General features: G+C 55.5%; 1 pseudogene; it reads left to right on the top strand.

Moving 5' to 3' along the window:
* Window positions 1–11,860: 11,860 nt before the first annotated feature.
* On the top strand, window positions 11,861–12,232 carry LOC102430725 (annotated as a pseudogene).
* Window positions 12,233–13,089: the final 857 nt, after the last annotated feature.

Genomic DNA, 13,089 nt, shown 5'->3' with positions numbered 1-13,089 from the left:
CACTTTTAGAAAATAATTTGTACTTTACATCCCTGTGACTAACAGGGCACCTAGCCAATAATATAGAAGTAACTGGGTGTGGTGCCAGGGGGGCACTGACATGCTGGGGGACCACTTTGTAAAGTATGTGACTGTCCACCTCTATGCCGTACACCTGAAAGCAGCACAAAATCACACAGAATGCAAACTGGAACTGAAAAATAAAAATCCTAATATATAAAAACCCTGGCTCCATCACAACTGGAGGCTCGACCAACCGGAAGTCAGTCCTGCAGTCAGCCTGGGTTGCCATGGCGATCCAGCACTCACTGCTGAGGGGGCTGCTAATCAGGCCTGGAGAGAGGCCTGAAGAGAGAAGCAGGGTCTGATCTGTAGCCTGTGTGGCAGCTGTTGATCAGCACTTGCCTCTCTCTTTCTCTCCCAGCAGGGCCAGCAGCTACATCTCCATTTCTCTCCAGGCCTCCACTGGGGCTGCTGATCAGCCCTGCCTTTCTGATCAGGCCCCGTTGATAGGCCCAGAGACACTGACTGCATAGAAACTGATCAATTAGAGCCAAATCTGGGTGAACTGTGAGGAGCCAATGGCTGCCAGGAGGCAGAGCTTTTGATGCTGACTGGCTCTTCCCCTCGCCTCTGCCCTCACCAGAAGCCAGGAACACCAGCAGGACAAGGGGCAGCCCCCAACTGCTCTCCCCTGCCAGCCTGATCTTGCCCCCAATTATTTAACCCTTGACCCACTAGCCAGTAATAGCACACACCTCCCCCAGGTAGCCATTGTTCCTGCAGGGAAGGGCAGTTGGGGGTGAGATCAGGCTGGCAGGGGAGGGTAGTTAGGGGCAATCATGCAGCAGGCAGAGATAGAAATCGACCAATCAGAACCAAATTGGCCAGCAGAGGAGGGCAGTTGGGAGCGAGATCAGGCTGGCAGGGGAGGGCAGTTAGGGGTGATCAGGCAGGCAGGCCGAGGCAGTTAAGGGCAATCAAGCAGGTAGGCAGAGAGGTTAGGTGCAATCAGGCAGGCAGGCCGAGGCAGTTAAGGGCAATCAAGCAGGTAGGCAGAGAGGTTAGGTGCAATCAGGCAGGCAGGCAGAGGGGTTAGGGGCAATCAGGCAGGCAAGGAGAGGCAGTTAGGGGCAATCAGGCAGGCAGGCAAGTGAGTGGTTAGGAGCCAGGGGTCACAGATTGCAAGAGGGATGTCTAACTGCCAGTTTAGGGACCGGGCCTAAACTGAAAGTCGGACATCCCCCAAGGGTCCCCGATTCGAAAGGGTGCAGACTGGGCTGAGGGAACCCCCTCCTCCGTGCACAAATTTCATGCACCAGGCCACTAGTTAAAATATAAAAGAAAAGAATCTATCATTAGAGGAGCAACAGGAAAACAATTGTCACGGCTGCTTATATTCACTAGACAAACAACCAAGTCAGCAAACCCTACACACGCATAGTGTGGCCAGTGGGGCTGGCTGGAGCAGACTCCTGAGGCAGAGACTGGCGGGGGGGAGGGGGCACAGTGCTGGGACCAGGCTGGGAGGCAAGGGGGGGAGCAGCCTTTGGCCACCAGGAAGCTCAGGCCACCCTCACAGGACAGGCTGCCCCTCGGGACCTTAGTCCCTGCTTCCCATTCAGGGGGGTGGGCTGCCCTGGGAGGGGTCACCTGGGGAGGGCCTCCCACCCTCCCTGCTCCCAGCTCTGGGGCGAGTCCATCAGCCCTGCAGGAGGGGGCGGGGCGGCTAACCGCCCACCAACTGCCTGACCCAGAGCAAAGCCAGGGTGCGCAGCAGTTGTAAGAGCTGGGAGCCTCGCCTTGCCTGCTGACCTCACAGTGGAAAGTAGCAAGCCCACCTGCTGGCTCCTCAGTTCAATCATCAGAACGTGCCAATGGTGCCGGGGCTTCCTTGTCCATCCTTCCCCTGGCCACCACGGTCACCCCCCGCAGAGTACCCTGTCTCAGCCCCTGGCTCAGGAAGCTCGGTTCTCACCGCCTGATGCAGCCGAGGCCTTGGGCTGCCTGACACCCGCCCCTGCCTGCACCCCTGCCCTGAGTCTGCTGGGACCTGGTCTCCTGGAGCTCGAGGACAAGGGTGGGAGAGGCACATGGGAATGAGATGCTAGGACCTGGGGAAGGATGTCCCAGAGGCCTGGAGCTCCAAAGAGGCCACCAGGCCCCTGGCAGCCTGGGACCCTGGGCCGGGTGTGAACCTCCTCTAGGTGCTGGGTCCTTCCTTGCTACAGGGTCATGTGGCAGCAGGCTCTATGGATGGGCAGTGTGTGCGGGTCTGCCTGGCCCAGGAGCCCTGATCCAGGGATGGTGGCCACCCTGCCTGACACTAGAGCACACCCTGGCCTCTACCTGGGTTCTGCGCCCGCCACCTGGAGACCATGTCCCCCTCTGCCCTCCCTTTCCCCTTACAATCCAGGACAAAACAGAGAAGTGGGGTCCAGCAGGCTTTGAAAACATAGAATATGACACACAGTATTATAACTTGAAAAGAACTTGAGGACCAGCAACCACAACACACGTGCTCAGTTGCATAAAGTTCACATTCTTTCGTTTTATTCTGAAAAGTCTTGAGGTAGGAATGAGTGTCCCCTTCACAGGAGAGGAAAACTGAGGCCCGGGAGGGTTAGTGACTTGCACAGGGTCACACAGGACAGGTGGCAGCCCAGGTCCCAGGTCCCGGTCGTGAGCCCTGTGCAGCCCTCTCCACGGGACAGCCTGCCCTCCAAGGAGACAGGGCAGTCTGGCTGCTGTCAGGGTCCATGGAGGGGAGCTGCTGGAGACCTGTTTTCCCCAGGGGAGTTCAACTCCCTCCAAGTTGCAAAGCAGATGGTAGCTACACCTTCCTGGTGGGGAGGACAGATGTCAGTGTGTGTGTGTGTGTGTGTGTGTGTGTGTGTGTGTGTGTGTATGTGTGTGTGAGCACCAGGGCAGCCAGTTCAAGTTGAGGCTCCGCTCTGGCACCCTCTCCTGAGCCTCCTGGACACAGGGAAGAGGTGCCTTTTCCCGATGGTCCCATAGGATTACCCCAGTCCCCCTTCTCTCCCCATATCCATCTTGGAGTGACCCCACGAAGGCCCTCGCTGTGTTGGTCCCTGACCATGACCTTTGCTCTCCCGCCTGGGAGGTCCGTGTCCCAGAGCCGAGTAGAGATGCCGCATCTAGATCCACGTGTTCTCCAGCCCGTCCAGGCTGCAGACCCCTTTTCAGGGGACAAATGCAGACAGATTCTCCAGCCTTCCCTGCAGGAGGGGCCAGGTCAGAGCCAGGAGCCTGTGAGGCAGGCAGACATGGCAGGCTACTGGGCCAGGCTCCTGGCCTACATTTGCCCCATTGGCCCCGCCCACCCCACCAGGCAGTCCTGGGCTGTGGGAGCCCTGATCTGTCTCCCTGTGTCACAGTGGCTCCTCTCACTCCAGGGGAGGACACCCAGGGAGGGGGGTGAGGGGTGTGGCAATCCTACTCGCTGAGCTGTGGCCCCCCCTTCAGGGGACTCTGAAGGGCCTTCAGTTCCCTCCAATAGCTCAGACCTGGAGGCCAGGTGGGATTGGGAAGACAGTCCTGACTTCAGCCTCAGCACCCCAGTCTGGGGTCAGGCTGGTCCTGCTGCTGAGGGGGGCTCTCAGCTGCCCCTCACACCTGTCCCAGGAGGGACTGGCCAGCAGGTGGCAGCAGTGAGAGGGTGGGCTCAGCTGGCTCCCAGGACTTGAGGGACCAGCAGCCTGGCCAGGGCACATGGGAGGTCAGTCGGAGGGTACGTGGCCGCAGGGCCGGGCTGGACAGCTCTGGGGCCCCTGCTGCTGATGCCTCTGGGACCCCCAGCTCTTAGTCACTTTCTCCTCCTCCGCCAGGGGGGCTGCTGGGACCTGCTGCCTCTGGGACTTTCTTCCCCATGTTTATGAGGAAGCTGGAGGGAGCAGAGGGCAGCTGAGGACACAGGGTCCTGGTGGGGAGAGGGCAGCTGTCCACCCCACTCCCCTCAGCTGGATGGCTGAGCATTTAGACTTCTTAAGATTACACATCAAAACTTCTTATATGGAGTAAAGAAATGTTGAAATGAATTGCATGGGAGACTCACCAGTGTGGGGTTTTCATCCCTCCCACAATAGAGGAAGAAAGACAGAATTTGTATGTCTATCAATTACCTATGATTTGCAGAATCCTATATAATAAAATCCTAATATGCAAATCAACAGAACAGTGGAAAGACCGGCAGAATGACTGGTTGCGATGATGCGCACTGTCCCCTGAGAGGGAGGTGACCTGTGGCAGCAATCAGGGAGCTGGGCTGGCCAGTGGGCAGCCCAGGCCACCAGCCTAGGTGGGTGTCAGCAGGGCCTCCCTATCACCCCACTCATCGGTCGCCCCACAGATTGCCCTGATTGCTGACCAGGCCTAGGGACCCTACCCTCTATATTGGGGACTGTCTCTTAGATTTAAAAATTCAAACCTGGCAAGGCTATTCTAACACTGAAGAAACAGGATGATGCAGCGATGACATGCATGGACTCTGGCTTGCACATTTTGTGGTCAGCCCTGATTCCGACACTTATAACTGTGTGACAAAGCCAATTACTTAACTTCTCTCTGCTCCAGTTTTCCACCCATAAGATGGGGAAAATGGCACTACTGCCTCAGAAGGATCATGTTATGTACTGCTTTTTATAATCAGGGCAAAAAATTTTGCTGCCCATACAACAGCATGATGCCTTTCACCTGTATGAAAAGTATGATCACAGGTGCATGCAACATCCCGGATTGTAAGAGGGATGTCCGACTGCCGGTTTAGGCCTGACATCCCCCATGGGGTCCCAGATTGATAGAGGAGCAGGTCTGGCTGAGGGACCCCTTGCCTCCCGTGCATGAATTTCACGCACTGGGCCTCTGGTTATAAAATAGTTGTCATTGAATCAGAATCAAAGAACCAGGAAGAATGTGCTAGAGACAAGGCAGTTTTCCATGGGAGTGCACATTTTTTTATGGAAAAGTGTGGCTTTGAGAGTCATTCCCAGAAGCTCAGGGGGAAATACCTATAAAATAAAGCACATGAATCACTTCTATGTGTTTTCAAGGACCCGCACGAATGTAAATACATGTATGGAAAGTAGATTGAAAGGACATATGCATTAACTATACTAAGAGGCGACCTATGGGGCATCGGGTAGGAAGTGCAGCTAGAGGATGGAGGAGGAAAAAAATAAATTCCAGAAAACCAGACCAACGGTGAAGTGCGTCCATGGGTGACTGTGTGCGTGGACTAGGATGCTGATAGCGGGGAGGCTATGCACGTGTGGGGACAGGGCCATATGGGAACTGTACTGTGTCTTTAATTTTGCTGGGAACCTAAAACTGCTCTAAAAATAGTCTATTTTTTTAAATGACCCACAAATTGAAACCTATATAATTTTATTTACCAAAGTCACCACAATAAATTTAATTTAAAAATAAAATGTATTTAAAATGACCATGAGAGTGATGGGTTTGCCAGAGGTTTCACTGGAGGGCCAGAGACGCCCCAGCAGAGCTGCAAGGGAACCAGCACAGGTTCATTTGGACGATTCTTTGAGTCCCAGTTGTTGTATTTAATTTTTATAAAAGCCTAGAGACCCGGTGCATGAAATTCGTGCACGGGGTGGGGGGTGGCGGTTTGGGGGAAGTCGTTCAGCCTGGCCAGCACCCTCTCGCAATCCGGGACATCTCTCTCACAATTCAGGACTGCTGGCTCCTAACCGCTTCCTGCCTGTCTGCCTGCCTGAACGCCCCTAACCACTCTACCTGCCTGTCTGATTGCATCTAACCACTTGCCTGCCTGCCTGATCACCCCTAACTGCCTCTTCCTCTGCCCCTGCTGCCATGGCTTCGTCCAGAAGGATGTCTGGAATGACGTCCAGAAGGTCATTCCGCTGTCTGGTCTAATTAGCATATTATGCTTTTATTTTTTTATAAAAGATAGTTTGCCATTTTCTTGGGCCTCTGATTAGTTCAGTGGGTCTCCTTCCTCCCAGCTCCCCACACTTTCCACTCAGTACCTTTCTCTCAATAAGAAAGGGGCTGGGCAGAGACCTCACAAAAGAAGTTTCAGAAGCCTTTTACTTTCCTGAGAGATCAGTTTATTTATATGTTCGTTTGGGGAACAGAGAGTGGATGTGATGTTTGCTAGGGGAGGAAGGCATGCCCGTCAGCTCCTGGAAGGGTGACTTTGCTGCTCCCCTGGGTTTGGCTCGCCTGAGGAGTGAGAGATATAGACAGCATTTGCAAGTGATCCATCCATGCCAGTCCCGGCTTCACCTCCCTCCCTCCTCTGAAGAAAAGACTGGATTGCCCAGCAGCCAAAACCATGCTGGCCGCTCCCACCCCCAGGTCTTCCTGTCCTGGCGAACCCAGCCCAGCGCCATTCACAGGGTTCCCGGGGCTGGACCTGCCTCCTGGGCAAAGAAGGGGGGAAAGTCAGGGGGCAAGCTCTGGGGAACCTCTGAGCTCTTGTCTGCAGCTACCATCTGGGTCCCCACATTCATTTCCACCCCAAGCCCGGCCTCGGGCCCCACTCACCTGAGGCCCTGGCTTTCCGGAGAAGGACAAACAGGACTAAGAACAACAGGCCCTTGTTGAGGACGAATCCGCAAGTCAGAACAATAGCCATCACCTGCAGCTGGGAAAGGGCCAGGGCAGGCGGCAGGCCTGGAAGGTCAAGCACAAGCATTGGAGTCCTAGGTTTGACCCCCTTGAGCCCGAGAGGGTAAGTGTCTGCTGCATGTTCTGCTCTGAAGCTCAGCCTGCTCCCTGCCTCCTGGCCACCACAGCAGCCAAGCAGGGACTTTGAGGCTGGGCCTTACCTTTCCCATAATCCTCTGTGCTGGCTCTCAACTTAAAGCAGCGGTTCTCAACCCGTGGGTCGCAACCCCTTTGGCGGTCCAACGACCTTTCCCAGGGGTCGCCTAAGACCATCCTGCATATCAGATATTTACATTATGATTCATAGCAGTAGAACATTACAGTTATGAAGTAGCAACAAAAATAATTTATGGTTGGGGGTCACCACAACATGAGGAACTGTATTTAAAGGGCCAGAATGTTGAGAACCACTGCAAAGGGATCTACCTGGTCTCCAGCCCCTAATATCTCCTTTCTGCATAGCTCCTGCCCACACCCCCTGCCCACAGCTCCTGCCCACAGCTCCTGCCCACAGCTCCTGCATGAATCACTCTGCACTGAGCCCTCACTCTCCCACTCAAGGCGCCAGGGAAAGCCCTTCATGCTCCCATTGCCTACAGAACAAAGCGCACAAGGCTGCAGGCGCCCAAGGCTCTGGCAGTCTGAATCCACCACCGGTCCTGCTTTAGCCTCACCATCTCCTCTCCACTCACCCAACTGTCTCCATGTGTAGCTGACACTGTGAGTGCATGTCCCCACCTGCTCCTGGTGGCGGCCACCCCTCTTCTGCATGTGTTACTCCTCTGCTACCTTCACAGTTTCTCCTCCTCCAGGTAGTGCTCTCTACACCCCTCCGGGCCCCATGGCCCAGCAGTTCTGTGCAGAGGATTTCTGTCCATCCCCTTCTCTTAACTCCAAGGAAGTTTGCTCAAATCCATTCGTCCCTGGGCCACGTTTTTAGGTGATGCTCTGTCATCAGGGGTAGAAACACCTTTGTAATCATAGCTCCCCACCCCAGCTCCTTTCCTCTGTGGCTGGTTGATGGGACTTGTGCTGCTTTGAGGCAGTCACATTCAAGGCTTGTGTGAGGGCTTCAGAAGAGAAATAGACCCGAACTTCCCCCCGCAGGCCTGCTCGCCCCCCAAGTGTCACTCCCTGCCGACCTGCTCGCCCCCAACTGCTGCCCCCATCCCAACCACTGGGCTGTGGTGTCACCTCCTCTGGGGAGTCCTGCAGGCAAGTCCATACTCCTGGCCTCACTAGCAACCTGGACCCCTCCCTCCTCTGGGCCTCCATCCAACATGCCTCCATTATGCCACCCACCACCCTGCATCAGAACCTTTTATTTATATGTCTCAGGGTTTCCATTCCCCTTCCAGGGCCTAGCCCTGTGCCCGACATGCCCTGGGCAATGAGCCCAGGCTTGGGCAGAGAATGACGGAGCAGCTGATGTGTGTGCACCAGGCCCCCAGCTGACCGAACAGCTGGACAGGCTTGGCAGCCGGGCGGGGTCTTCGAAGGTTCTGTTTAACCCTTGACCATCACGGGGAAATGCAGGGGGGCTGTGCACCTCTGAAGCTTTCAGGGGGCATATGGGGGAGGGGCCCAGGGTTAGGAGGAGCCTCAAGCTTCCCACGCTGAGGCTGATGATCACTCATGTATCAGGGGGGGTGCAGGGTGGGACCCAGGCCCTCTGAGCCCTCGGCCCCTGCAGCTCCCAGCCTCACCCCAAATCCCACATCTGCTCACTGTGTGTGTCCCTGCCTGTCCCCATTCCCTGAGCCCACACACTCACCTGTGACCCGCCTCAAGCACAGCCCTTGGAAGAAGGTTGGGATTAGGGTCAGGGGGAGGGGTGCCCGGAATGGACCCATAAGCCTGGCTTGCCCAAGCCTGAGGCAGCTTGGTGATGGGTAGGACCCGAAAGAGAGTCCTATGAGTAACAACAAGTGTTTGGAGAAGTGTGTGCGCTGGGGAAGGGAGAAACCACCGAAGCCGGCAGTCTGAGTTCTGGTGCTGGTTCTGCCTGTAACCAGAGGTGACCTCGGGAAGGGGCCTGGGGTTCAGCCACGGGGGCTGGGGGACCTGATTAGGTCCTTTCCAGCATCAGCTTCCTGTGTTTCAGGGACCCTGAGAAGCACACAGAGGGAAGAACTCACCCCGAGAGACCGCCAGACTGATGGTTCTGAGAACGTTGATCCGGGAAGATTCATGGAGTCCACAGGAATACAAGCCCGAGTCCTTCTCTGCCAGCGCAGACATGGTGACGGTGAAGTACCCCTGTCCGGGGTAATCCCTGATGATGTATCGTGGGTTTCCAGGCTCCTCGCCAAGCCTGGGATTGTTGACTAATAATGTACAAGTGTTTCCTTCTATTATTCTGCACCAGGTTTTCGTCTTTGAACTATTCTGGGGTGGATAATCGCACCTTACGGAGACTTCTTCCCCTTCCAGTTTCTGCAGCAGCAGTGGCTCCTGTTCCCAGGAGCCTGAGAATAAACCCCCAGGTCAGGGATCCCCACTGGCTGCCACTGAGCTAAGAGGGGCCCCCTCCTCAGGAAGTCCTCTCTGCTCCACTCAGTGCCCCTCCCACCCCACCCCAGTCCCCTGCTCACCTGCCTCCTGCTGCCTCACCCCTACTCCCCACGCCCCTCAGGCCACCTCACTAGTATCCATCCTCCTCCTCTTCTGCTCGCCTCTGCCCTCACCTGAGGCCAGGAGCACCAGCAGGACAAGGGGCAGCAGGTGGGGGGCCTCCCAGGCCATGGCCCTCTTTGCTGGTTGGCAGCGGCTGCCCTGAGGAGAGGGTGCCAGACCTGGCGGGGTCAGCAGCTGCCCAGCCTGTCTGGGAAGAAGAGCTGAGGAAGGCCAAGACTGCAGGTGGGGAGGGGGCAGGGAGGAGGGAGGCCTGGGCCTATGCAGGACCTGCCCCTTTCCTGCTGCCTCTGGGCCTTGCTGGGGGCTCTCTGGGCCAAGCCTGCCCTCTGCTCCCTCCCCCGGGAGGGTGGGTGTGGGGAAATGGGTGAAAGCCCTGGAGGAAATGGTGGTGAAATAAGAAGCCATTTCTCCTCCCTCTTTCTCTCCTCTGTCCCAACCTCACCTTTCTCCTCGCCACCAAGAAAAACAGAGCTGAGGGGAGTGATGGAGGCAGGGGACCCTCTGGAGACCCCAGTGCTCAGAGGCCTCCTGCCCAGGCTGCTGGGAATTGGGGTGTCCTGCGGGGACTGGAGGGGCAGGAGGAGGTGGGGTGTCATTTCCAGGGGAGGAGGTGCAGGGAAGGTCCCTGGCAAGGGTGGGAGAGCAAAGCAGACCTTGGGGGGTCAGGAGATGGGTGCGGGAGGAGGGGAGAAAGGGGGTCTCTGCCCTCTGTGTCCCCAGCTCCCAGCCGCCACTATCACACTCCTTAAGCCTTTGCTGAAAGACCATACTAACCAAGCGCTTTTAGAACGTAATTTGTACTTTACATCCCTGTGACTAATTGGGCACCTCGCCAATAATATTGCAGTCACTGGGTGTGGTGCCAGGGGGCACTGACATGCTGGGGGACCACTTTGTAAAGTATGTGACTGTCCCCCTCTATGCTGTACACCTGAAAGCAACACAAAATCACACGGAATGCAAACTGGAACTGAAAAATAAAAATTAAAATATTAAAGAAAAGAATATGTCATTAGAGGAGCTACAGGAACACAATTGTCACGGCTGCTTATAGTCATTAGACAGACAACCAGGTCAGAGAGCCCTGCACACGTGCAGTGTGGCCTGTGGGGCTGAGAGGGGCAGACTCCTGAGGCGGAGACTGGTATGGGCGGGGGGGGCAGGGGGGGTGGCACAGTGCTGGGACCAGGCAAGGTAGGTAGCAGCCCTCGGCCACCAGGAAGCTCGGACCACCCTCTGAGGACAGGCTGCCCCTCAGGACCTTGGTTTCCTGCCTCCCATTCAGGGGGGTGGGCTGCCCTGGGTGGGGTCACCTGGGGAGGGCCTTCCACCCTCCCTGCTCCCAGCACTGGGGCGAGTCCATCAGCCCTGCAGGAGGGGTGGGGTGGCTGAACCCCCACTGACTGCCTGACCCAGGGTGTGCAGCATTTGCAAGAGCTGGGAGCCTCCGGCTTGCCAGCCTGCCTCAGAGTGGAAGGTGGCAGGCCCGCCTGCCGGCTCCTCAGTTCAATCATTGGAATGGGCCAGGGGTGTCGGGACTCCGTGTCCATCCTTCCCCTGGCCACCACAGGTCACCCCCACAGGGTACCCCATCTCAGCCCCATGCTCAGGAAGCTCGGTTCTCACCGCCTGAGGCAGCCGTTGCCTTGGGCTGCCTGACACCCGGCCATGCCTGCACCCCTGCCCTGAGTCTGCTGGGACCTGGTCCCCTGGAGCTCGGGGACAAGGGTGGGAGAGGCAGATAGGAAGGAGATGCTGGGACCTGGGGGAGGATGTCCCAAAGGCCTGGAGCTCCAATGAGGCCACCAGGCCCCTGGCAGCTGAGGACCCAGGGCCGGGTGTGAACCTCCAAGTCTAGGAGCTGTGTCCTTCCTTGCCATGGGGTCATGTGGGAGCAGGGTCTACAGATGGGCAGCGTGCACGGGTCGGCCTGGTCCAGGAGCCCCTGATCCTGGATGCCGGAAGCCGGTCCATCCTTGCTGCTTGACACAGTCGCTGCAGGGAAGAAACATCTGCACAGCATATGTTTCAAGGGATCTGGCGTATATGGCATACTGTTCTTAATATGTTTGCTCCCCTTCTTAAGGCTTTGTGTTCTAACCAGGGTCACCTCTCCGAGAAAGGTTGTTTCCCCAGGTGGGAATTTTTCCATGGAGTTAGGGATTAGCAGGACTAAGGAAGGGAATAAATCAGTAAAACCCCTTAACTATGTACCAGGAGGGTAGTTATTCACCTTAACTATGAACAATCAGGCTTAAGCTACATAATCTTTACTTAGTATAATCTCCTTCAGTTACTTCCTTGTAGCTTAACAGAACAGTAGAGTAGTGACCTTGGAATGGAGATAACAAAAGGCCTAACCTTTGGAATAGAACAGATAGGATTAAAATCAAATGGTATAAATACAGATGTAACAGGAGAATAAAGACAGAATCTGGTGGGATTTGTGTGCGGCTCCTCTTTCAGACCCAAACCCTGAACCACGCAGAACGTCAGGGGAAAACATACTCGACAATAAGGAAACTACTAAACTTCCTGTGCAAGTGAAGTAGAATTTCATAAGAGCATAATGGATGGAGAAGAGAGCACCTATGGTGGCTGTGGAGGCCCTGATGCCATGTATGTCAAATTGATATCTTCAGATGGTCATGAATTTACTGTAAAAAGAGAACATACATTAACATCAGGAACAATAAAAGCCATGTTGAGTGGCCCAGGTCAGTTTGCTGAGGAGGAAACTAATGAAGTCAATTTTAGAGAGATCCCTTCACACGTGCTATCAAAAGTGTGCATGTATTTTACTTACAAGGTTTGCTACACTAACAGCTCCACAGAAATTCCTGAATTCCCAATTGCACCTGAAATTGCACTGGAACTGCTGATGGCTGCGAACTTCCTAGATTGTTAAATAAAATAAATTATAATAGACTGTTAAAAATAAAGAACCTGGTGGGAGAACCTGGCTGGAGAACCTGCCTATGCTGATCAACTGAACGCTGCCTCCATGTCATTCCTTCTTGGCCGACTCTGTCCACACCTTTGGGAACCCCTGGACCTGCTGGGGCTGGACCCCAACACCTGGGCAAGCAGGGTCGGTGGCCACCCTGCCTGACACTAGGGCACACCCTGGCCTCTGCCTGGGTCCTGCACCCGTCACCAGGGGACCATGTCCTCCTCCGCCCTCCCTTTCCCTTTACAATCGAGGACAAAACAGAGAAGTGGGGTCCAGCAGTCTTTGAAAACATAGAATATGACACACAGTATTATAACTTGAAAAGAACTTGAGGGCCAGCAACCACAACGCACGTGCTCAGTTGCATAAAGTTTGTGTTGTTTCGTTTTATTCTGAAAAGTCTTGAGGTAGGAATGAGTGTCTCCTTTCACAGGAGAGGAAAACTGAGGCCCTGGAGGGATAGTGACTTGCACAGGGTCACACGGGACAGGTGGCAGCCCTGGTTCCTGGTCCCAGTCCTGAGCCCTGTGCAGCGCTCTCCACGGGACAGCCTGCCCTCCAAGGAGACAGGGCAGTCTGGCTGCTGTCAGGGTCCATGGAGGAGAGCTACTGGGGACCCATTTTCCCCAGGGGAGTTCAACTCCCTCCAAGTTGCTTAGCAGGTGGTAGCCACACCTTCATGGTGGGGAGGACAGATGGGAGAGAGAGAGAGAGAGAGAGAGAGAGAGAGAGAGAGAGAGTGTGTGAGCACCAGGCCAGCCAGTTCAAGTTGAGTCTCCCATCTGGCACCCTCTCCTGGACACAGGTATGAGGTTCCTCCTCCCGATGGT

Source organism: Myotis lucifugus, unplaced genomic scaffold (genome assembly GCF_000147115.1).
Source record: "Myotis lucifugus unplaced genomic scaffold, Myoluc2.0 scaffold_1823, whole genome shotgun sequence".
In the NCBI taxonomy this organism is placed as follows: domain Eukaryota; kingdom Metazoa; phylum Chordata; class Mammalia; order Chiroptera; family Vespertilionidae; genus Myotis; species Myotis lucifugus.
The sequence above is the reverse complement of the archived record's forward strand: the minus strand, read 5'-3'. Positions and strand labels throughout refer to the sequence as shown.